Source organism: Medicago sativa, chromosome 4 (genome assembly GCF_051527215.1).
Source record: "Medicago sativa cultivar Bolivia chromosome 4, Bolivia_mono, whole genome shotgun sequence".
In the NCBI taxonomy this organism is placed as follows: domain Eukaryota; kingdom Viridiplantae; phylum Streptophyta; class Magnoliopsida; order Fabales; family Fabaceae; genus Medicago; species Medicago sativa.
In genome coordinates, this window is record NC_140752.1 from 20,186,267 (window position 1) to 20,196,684 (window position 10,418).

Sequence of the window (10,418 nt, forward strand, 5' to 3'; positions counted from 1 at the left end):
CAGCAACCAGTGGTTTATTTGCCTAATTTCTGATATGCTGAGTTTTATGTGTCCTACTAACTTTAGTGTGGATATGCATGTGATTTGAAATCCCAAACATCATTAGCCGGAATGAACTAATTAATTGACCACTAGAATTTTTAAGAGAATAAGAGGTAGTGTTTTTGATTACTATTTGTTGTTGCTTGTGGATTCCGCTTTTGGTGACTGGATTCTTGATTATTAGAGTCTCTCATTTATGCTACTCATTTTGGAGGTTTCCATAATATGTCCCATTAACTTGATTATTGAAATTTATGACTTCTTTGACACGAGAGCAGCACAAATTCCATCACTGGTCTTTCGAATGCTATCAGTTATTCTTTTTGTACCGATAACCGTGCACTGATAGTATCTCAGCCTGTTCCCAAACCATAAGCTCAAGAAATTTCTAATATTTAATACACGTATTAATTACATTAATATTGTATATCATTTAATTCTTGGGGAGTTCTCTGATGCAAAAATGTTTTGTAACTAAAAGTATAGTTCCTTTACTCTAAAATCTCTATACAGTAAAGTCAGTTGGTTAGCAGTTATTCAAGTTCTTGCATGTGGTAATGCTAATTATTTCCCTTTTTAGCCTTCACTTTGGGTATTTGACGATTTCTTATTATTTTCTATATAACTTATATCAAGTAAAGGAAGTGATTATTTATTTTGATTTGTAGACACTGAAGCCAAAGTACTAAAAATTGTGTATTGATATTTATACAAGTTCACTTCATTTTCTGCTATCTTCTTTGACAGGGTTTACAGAGAGGGAGACTTCAGTTGGGATACATCTGATTTGATAATTTCGTTATATATTTCCAATGAAGGTTTTCAAACTCGAGAGTCTAAATAAACTCGTGGAGCTTACGAGGTTACTCAAAAGCTCAAAGTATTAGAACAAATTACATTCTATCCATATATGGTTTAGGGGAAACATATACTAATTCACATGCATGTGAATCTATTGAAAACGTGTCTTTGGATGCTGCTAGCATATTTTCTGTTTGTTTTAAGTTTGAATAAGTCAAAGCAAAATATCTATTATTTTGTTTTAGTGGACAAGTTAGTTTCACTTAGTAAGTAGCGGTGCTATAATTAAGGAGCATTTTATTCATTCAGTTATTTTCTTTTCTTAATCTGTAATATAACATCAGTTTCTCATTTAATAAAAATAGTTTTGCAGCCATATTCTCTCTATTATGTTCTATTCTTTCATATTCCTTCTGTTATTCAAAACTACAAAACTACAATTAGTATCCAGAGCTCTCTTCTTGAGGGACTTGTGAAATGGATGATGAGTCAAATTTTTCAAAAGTTGCCCCTCCTCTCTGTGATGGGAACAACTATGAACTTTGGGCAGTAAAAATGGAGGCCTACCTAGAAGATTTGGATGTTTGGGAAGCCATAGAAGTGGATTATGAAGTTCCTCCACTGCCAGATAATCCAACTATGGCTCAGTTGAAATATCACAAGGAGAAAAAAACTAAGAAGGCGAAAGCAAAATCTTGTCTATTTGCTCGTGTTTCAGAAACAATTTTCACTAGAATCATGACCCTCAAAACACCAAAAGCAATATGGGACTATTTGAAGGAAGAATATGCAGTGAGAGAATTCGAAGCATGCAAGTGTTGAATATGATGAAAGAGTCTGAGACAATCAAAGAATACTCAGACAAATTGTTGTCTATTGCAAACAAGGTTAGATTACTTGGCACCGGATTTGCTGATTCCAGAATTGTAGAAAAAAATTTGGTTACAGTGCCAGAAAGATATGAGGCATCTCTAGCCTGTTTAGAGAACACAAAGGATCTTAGTAAGATCACTTTGGCAGAAGTCATACATGCCTTGCAAGCCCAAGAACAACGAAGGCTTATGAGGCAAAATCGTATGGTTGAAGGTGCTTTAGCAGCCAAGAGCTAACAATCAAACTCTTTGAAGAATCATCCAGCAAGTACTGAAAATGCTGCAAATAATTACAGCAAAGGAAAGGGTAAGAAGAAAAGTTACCCACCTTGTGAACACTGCGGAAAAATGGGTCACCCACCATTTAAATGTTGAGAAGGCCAGATGCAAAGTGCAGCAAGTGCAATGAAATGGGTCATGAAGATGTGATTTGTAAAGCAAAAATCCAACAAGTTGCAGTTGAAGCAGAAAATGTCCAGCAAGAGGAGGAAGACTATCTCTTTGTGTTCATGTGAATCTTGGCTGATTGATAGTGGATGCACTAATCATATGACCTATGATAAAGCTTTGTTCAAGAAACTGGAGGACACCGAAATCAAATGGGTCAGAATTGGAAATGGTGAACATATTCCAGTTAAAGGCAAGGGAACAGTAGCTATAACAAGCTACTCAAGTACGAAAAATCTCACTGATGTTCTATATGTGCCTGAAATTAATCAGAACTTGCTTAATGTTGGGCAACTACTTGAAAAAGGGTTCAAAGTCATTTTTGAAGATAAGAATTGTATAATTAAGGATCCAACAGGCCAAGAAATGTTCAAAGTCAAAATGAAGAGCAAGAGTTTTTCATTTGATCCAATGAAGAAGGAGCAATCTGCTTTTCCAGTCACAATTAGCACAACTGATCTTTGGCACAAACGGCTAGGACATTTCCATCAATTGGGAATGGAATACATGCTAAAAAATCAATCAGTTCGTGGAGTTCCATCTTTAACAGAAAAGCTAGCTGAATGTGAAGCTTGTTAATTCGGGAAGCAAACAAGGAAGCCATTTCCTATAAGTACCTGGAAGGCGAGCCAGAAGCTCCAACTTATTCACACTGATCTTTGTGGACCACAAAGAACTCCATCACTAAATGGAAGTCTTTATTATATTGCTTTTATTGACGACTTAACCAGAATGTGCTGGATTTATTTTCTTAGATACAAATCAGAAGTAGCTGCAGCGTTTTGGAAATTCAAAGCTCGTGTTGAAAATCAAAGCAATTGTCGTATTCAAATTCTGAGGTCAGATAATGGAAAAGAGTATGTATCAAATCAATTTCAACAATTTTGTGATGAAGCAGGGATCGAACATCAATTGACTGCTCCTTACACTCCTCAACAAAATGGAGTGAGTGAAAGGAAAAATAGATCAATCATGGAGATGGCTAGGTGTATGCTTCATCAAAAGGAATTACCAAAGACATTATGGGCTGAATCTACAAGCACCGCTGTTTTCATACAAAATAGACTCCCTACACGAGCTTTGCAAAATCAAACTCCATTTGAGGCCTGGTTTGGTTTTAAACCTTCTCTAGATTTTTTTTTTAGATTATTTGGTTGCTTATGCTACTCACATGTACCTCAGGTTAAGCGTGACAAGCTTGACAAAAGGGCTGAACCTAGAATATTTATTGGCTACAGCACAATCTCTAAAGCTTATAAAAATTTTCAACCTCAAAGTGGAAAACTTTTGGTAAGTAGAGATTAGCACTTCATGGAAGATGAAAAGTGGTGTTGGAGTGGTCCAAATAAGAATCATAATGTTGTATTGGACCTTGAAGGAACAGTAAATGATCCACCAATTCGAGGCACAAGACTAGTCTCTGTCATCTATCAAAGAAACAGTGTTGTATTTGAACCGGCTAGTTTTGAAGAAGCTGTTATGGAGGCAAAATGGTTAGTTGCGATGGAAGAGGAGCTCTCCATGATCGAGAAAAACCAAACATGGGAGTTGGTTCCAAGACCTCATGATAGAAAGGTCATTGGAGTGAAATGGGTTTTTAGAACAAAATTCAACCCCGATGGCTCTATAAACAAGCACAAAGCAAGGCTTGTTGTGAAGGGTTATTCTCAAATATTTGGAATTGATTATTCTGATGCTTTTGCTCCGACAGCAAGACATGACACAATTAGGCTACTACTTGTCGTTGTTGCACAAAAAGGGTGGCAAGTGTTTCATATGGACGTTAAGTCGGCTTTCCTTAACGGTTTTCTGCAAGAGGAGATATATGTTGAGCAACCACATGGTTTTGTGATCAAAGGTCAAGAAGAAAAAGTCTACTTGCTAAAAAAGTATCTCTATGGCTTAAAGCAAGCACGGAGAATGTGGTACAATAGAATTAATGATCATTTGCTGCATTTGGACTTCAAAAAGAGCCTCTCTGAAGCTACACTTTATGTCAAGCATGTTGGTGCTGATATTTTAATCATTTCTTTGTATGTTGATGATCTTTTAGTGACAGGAAGCAACCTAGCACAAATTGAAGAATTCAAGCAAGAAATGAAAGATGTCTTTGAGATGACTGATCTTGGCCTTATGACTTATTTTTTGGGCATGGAAATCACTCAAAAGAAGAATGAGATTTTTATTTGTCAGAAAAAATATGCAAAGGAGATTTTAAAAAAAAAAAAAAATCAGCTTGATGAATGCAAAACAATGAATACTCCTATGAATCAAAAGGAGAAGTTCATCAATGAACACTCCTATGATAATCAAGCAGCTATTTCCATATCATATAATCCAGTATTTCATGGGAAGACCAAACACTTTAATGTCAAGCTATTTTACTTAAGAGAAGTGCAAGAAAATAGTGATGTGAATTTGGTTTATTGTAAAACAGAAGATCAAGCTGCTGATATGTTTACCAAGTCTTTTCCACTCAGCAAGTTTGAATTTTTAAAGAAGAAGCTAGGAGTTTGCAGCCTCCACGGCAAGGAGGAGTATTGAAAACGTGACTTTGGATGCTGCTAGCATATTTTCTGTTTGTTTTAAGTTTGAATAAGTCAAAGCAAAATATCTATTATTTTGTTTTAGTGGACAAGTTAGTTTCACTTAGTAAGTAATGGTGCTATAATTAAGGAGCATTTTATTCATTCAGTTATTTTCTTTTCTTGATATGTAATATAACATCAGTTTCTCATTTAATAAAAAAAGTTTTGCAGCCATATTCTCTCTATTACGTTCTATTCTTTCATATTCCTTCTGTTATTCAAAACTACAAAACTACGTAATCAATACTTTTTTAGACCAAATTAACCTTGGATTACCATTTCCTTACTTATCAAATTATGTATTTGATTATCCTTTCAAAAAAAAATTATGTATTTGATTGTCTAAGATACATGATTATTCCTAATTCCTTACATTTTCAATGTTCTGCTGCAATTCTTTTACAAATTAATTTATGTCCAGTGCAATGTATACTCATTATATTTATCTTAAGGGTATATCCTATCATAAGCTTTCTCTTATTGTGCTTATGTTAACTTTCACCATTCATTAGGAATTGTCCTTCACTTAGTGATGTCAGAGTGGAATACAAATGTTTTATCGTAAACAGTGTTGACAATTCTAATTCTTTGATGGATTTTGTTGTAATTAAGCCCTCAAATACAGTCACTCAGTTTGCAAACCAATCATTGCGCAAACTATTTTTAAAATTCATCTCCCTTCCTTGTGAATCAAACATTTTTAATTAAAATATGGGAAATGTTAACAAGTGCCCTAAGGGCACTTGATAAGAGGTTTAAAATGGAAATTGTGTCTTGAAATTTGTGTATTCAACACATTAAAACATCAAAAAGTAACTTTTTCTACTTTCTACATAAAAGTTATCAATTGTGTTGAGTATTTGGGTATTGGCTTCATTGTTGCTAAAACAAATACTCCTGTCTGTTGGATACGATGTTCCAACATCTTGGCACGGTTCAGTGTGCCCTGTTCATATGGCTTGGTTTACGCAATCTTTATCTCAGTAAGGAAACCACGCCCTATTACTTGTTCACCAAGTAACGCGCATATCTTATTAGAATCAGCTGTGGAATATTACTAAAATAGATAATTTATTTTAGGAAAATATTTGTTACGATTTGGAATGTTTCCTAATAGGTTCCGACATATTAGGACTTTCCAGAATTGTTTCTGATTCTGTTTTGCAGGTTTGCTGAACCGATCTGCAAGTTTACTGAAGTCCAATGATTATTTAGCCCAAGCTGCTTCAGTATAAAAGGAAGATTTGAAGACCTAATTGCTCATTCAAGCCGTCACGCTAAAAAGTTTAGATTTTTAGGGTTTGAGTCCTCATGTATTCTACTCTTGTATCGACTGTGATGCAGGTTTAGGATCTTTACTGTGTTCTTGCTAGTGTCGTGTTTAGATACTTGTTTAGGACTAGTTTTGTGAGTATTGATACTCTTGTGCATCAGACCGAAGTTGTGAAACAAGGTTTGGTTGTGTGTGTTGGAAGATAACTTCTATCTTTTTGTGTTTGAGGTCTGATAGGTCACTAGGGCAGTGACTGACCATTAGGATAGTGAGATGGGATCTCAGATCTAGGAGTTCCTAGGTTGAAGTCTAGACGGGTAGGTCCTAGGTCATATAGTGTAAACGAGGAGTTTGCTGAGAGCTATTGAATAAGGACTACACTAGTGGATTTCCTTCCTGGCTTGGTAGCCCCCAGATGTAAGCGTGTTGTGCTGAACTGGGTCAACAAACTCACTGTGCCTTTTACTTCCCTGTCGTCTATTTTGCTGTTTGTTTATGCTTACTGCCAGAATGATGTTGGAACATTAAACGGAACATCTGCTTTCTGTGGATCTGGAACTGAAACATCACATAAAAACAGTTTATAACTAACGCGCTAAAATTCTATATCTGTTATATTTGCCTTGATCTGTCTGTTTTCTGCTAGCTCGATGTTAAAACATCTTACTCGACATTCTGATCATAACATCGTGTAAAACACATGAAAGCTAGTTTCCCAGAATTTCAATTGGTATCAGAGCAGGCACCCGACCTGCTACTGGGTGAGCTCCAGGGAAGATAAATTCTGGACTCGTGGACAGATTCAAGGAAGGAGGTAATTAAGTTGTTCTTTCATTCATCTATATTTGTGTGTTGTTAATCTGCTGTTGAAGGGGAGCATTACTTTTAACTGGCCTGATGATGTCGTGATACTGATTTATTAAAGTATGGTTGGATGTGGGTATGTGTATTCTGATGAACTGATGTCATACCATATGTTCAAACATCATATTGTGAGAATTTATTTTTCTCTGAAATAGGTTGCTGGTTGGAGATTATTTTTCCCTGGGTATCTCTGTGAGGCTGGGTTCTATCTCTATTCTGCTGTATATGCCTCTAATGTTCTTGGAAACGCTTCATCATGTCCAAACTATGCATTACTATTATTTTTTTTTTTAAGATGTTCTTTTGAAGTAATGCTGAAGTTTGTTACTTTCCTTTAAGATAAGTTCTTGTGCTTAAATGAAAGAAGGTATGATTGTATCCCACTAGTTTGTCTATATGATCTCATATTGTTCTATTCAAGAAATAATCAAATCTCTTTGTTTGTGAGAATCATTTTTGTGTCCCAATCTACTGATGGATTGGAGTACTCAACAGTTGGTGGCAGTTTATTTCAACCTTGTGTGGATGAAGAAAAATATAATGTTGAACAAGGTGTTCCAATATTACATTGGGTCAATTTGAGTACAATTGATATTCTCAGGAATATTATCCTGAATAGTGGGACCCTAGCCTTGGAAAGAAAGCTGATGAAGGAGTTTCTGGTGTACATATTTTTTTTTTTTGTTTCTGACTATCCTCTTAGCAAGAAGTTCCAAAAAGCCTATGTTAGAAGAGAATGTGTCAACTTCTTTCACAACACCATCAGCAAGTTTCTTGGGGTTGAAGAGATCAATATACATGAGCTAGAGGTGACTGATAATCAGGATTGCTGCAGCAAACTGGTTCCCTACCGCTCAGTCCACGGATATTGCCACAAGGTTGGGTAAGTTTGTTTATGTTTTAGTTTCTAAGGCTAAAATGGATTTTTGTGCTTATATCTTACAACAAACTGTTAAGAATGCCGAACCTGATGTTGTTAAGTCCCCCATAGCTTTTCTGCCTTGTTGAGTAATATCATTTTAGACCAGCACCCTAGTATTAAGTCTGCCAATGTTATTGTTGAGAAGAGGGAATCTCCTCTCATGTTGCACTCTAAGTTGTGTGGTGCGGATTATGTTCTAGACATTGTTGGAACATCTGGAAGTGCTCTTGTTGCAGGTCTGATATCTTCTGAAGGTAGATTGTTGAAAGTATTCTGTTCTGTCATTTCTGCATTTATGGTGCATGGTAGTATTCTATTTGTGTGCACTCTGAAACATTCATGTTTTTTCCTGATGCCATGCTGATGAGCCCAATGAAGTTGAAACACCTAGTCTGTCAAAATTTCGCTTCAGCTCATGAAGTTCTTCCTGTAGCACGTCCTTGTGGTATTATGTACTTTGATTGGCCTTCTGGTTCTATGCATTTTTTTTGGACGTTATGGTATTATTCTGATTTGTGAACTTCTGGTACCTCCTGAAGTATATATGCATGGAGAATTTCAGAAAGACTTATAGAATTCTTGATCAATCAAGGATACAGAATAGGAGGCACAGACAAGACTATGGTTATCAAAGAAGAAAAGGGGAGACTTATGATAACCCAGATATATGTAGATGATATTGTGTTTGGAGGAATGTCGAACTAGATGGTCCAACATTTTGTTCATCAAATGCAATTTGAATTTGGAATGAGTCTTGTGGGAGAGTTGACTTACTGTCTGGGTCTACAAGTCAAACAGATGAAAGACGCCATATTTATTTCCCAGAGTAAAGAAGGTTGGCATGGACAATACTAGTCACAAGAGAACACCAGCCGCCACTCATTTGAAATTGTCAAAATATGTAAAAGGGGTTGATGTTGATCAAATCATGTACTGAAGCATGATTGAAAGTCTGTTATATCTCACTTCAAGCATCAAATCATGTACTGAAGCATGATTGGAAGTCTGTTATATCTTACTGTAAGCAGACCTGAGATAACCTTTGTTGTAGGGGTTTGTGCCAGATAGCAAGATGACCTGAAAGACGAGTCATCTGACTCAAGTGAAAAGGATTCTGAAGCACATCAATGGGACTAGTGACTATGACATTCTATACTCTGACAGTGAAAATTCCAAAGTAATTGGATATTATGATGCTGACTAGGCAGGCAGTGCAGATGACAGAGAAAGTACTCCTGGGGGTTTATTCAAGACTTTATTTTCTTGTTGGCATATTTTGTGGCTAAAAAGGGGGAGAAAAATGGTATGGTTGTATGCCTGTAACTTGTATATATGCTATTCTGCATGTATGACATGTATCTATGTCTCTGATTGTTTGTCTGTTATGCCTGTATTCTCTGGTGTATTGTGCAACTATTTCAGGCAGATGGTAAGTAGATGTTGTCACTGAAGCTGAAACATCTTGAAGTTCTTCTATGAAAATTTGCTGTCTGTGAGAGTTTGTGAAGATGTTGTCACTGAAGCTGAAACATCTTGAAGTTCTGCTATGAGAATTTGCTTTTCTCAGAATTTCTGCTGTCTGTGAGAGTTTGTGAAGATGTTGTCACTGAAGCTGAAACATCTTGAAGTTCTGCTATGAGAATTTGCTTTTCTCAGACCTTCTGTTGTACATGTTCCTTGCTGACATTCTCTGATATGTTAGAACATGTCTATGAAGACTGATGTAGATGTTAGCATTTGTGCTAAAACATCTCTATGCTTCTGAGAACTCTGGTTTTCTCAGATGTTGTACATGTTCTCCGCAAATGCTCAATACAAGGTTGCAAAATGTCTGTAAGACTCTGTGCAGATGTTGGCACTTAAACTGCAACATCTTGATGTAATTCTAAGAATTTATCTTTCTTATAATTCTAATGTACAGGTTTCCTACCTCTGGCTTATATTATGGAACCTGTCTGGATGACTTCTTGAAGTCTCAGTCTGTGTGTGTGACCTTTGATAGGTCTGCTAGCATGTCTATGCATTAGGAGCTTTTAAACGTCCAGATTTTCTACATGCATGTATTCAGGGGGAGTATTGGAATATTCCTGTAAGTAGTCACTCATAAGATCACATGTTCAGAGGGAGTGCTACTTCTATGTGAGCTTGTGCTTTGACCAAGCTGGGTGAAGGATGTTGAGTCAGAAGTTTAAACATATTTATCTATCACTTGTAAGTTTGGGAACTTGTGTTTCCTGACTTCTATTTGCTGTTAGTGATAGTCCTCTGAAGGCATCCAAGTCTGTCACATGTAAGTGTAGGAATTTAGGTTTCTGTGCTTCTATGGTTGGTGAGTGACAGTACTCTGCAGGTTTGGGAAATTTATTTTTTCCCTTGCCTCTATGTGTGGCAGGTACTCCTGTCTGATGTGCTAAAGGATGTTGGAACATCCTATTTATGTAGCATTGGAACTTGTTTTTTTCCTTTGCTCTTGAGAGAGCTTGCATCTCTCCACTTCTGTGTTGAAAGTTATCTTCCTTAACTGTCGCAATGGAACTTAGTTTTCCACTGCTCTTGAGAGAATTTTGGTTCTCTCTTCATCTACTGTACAAGGACTTAGGTTCCCTAGT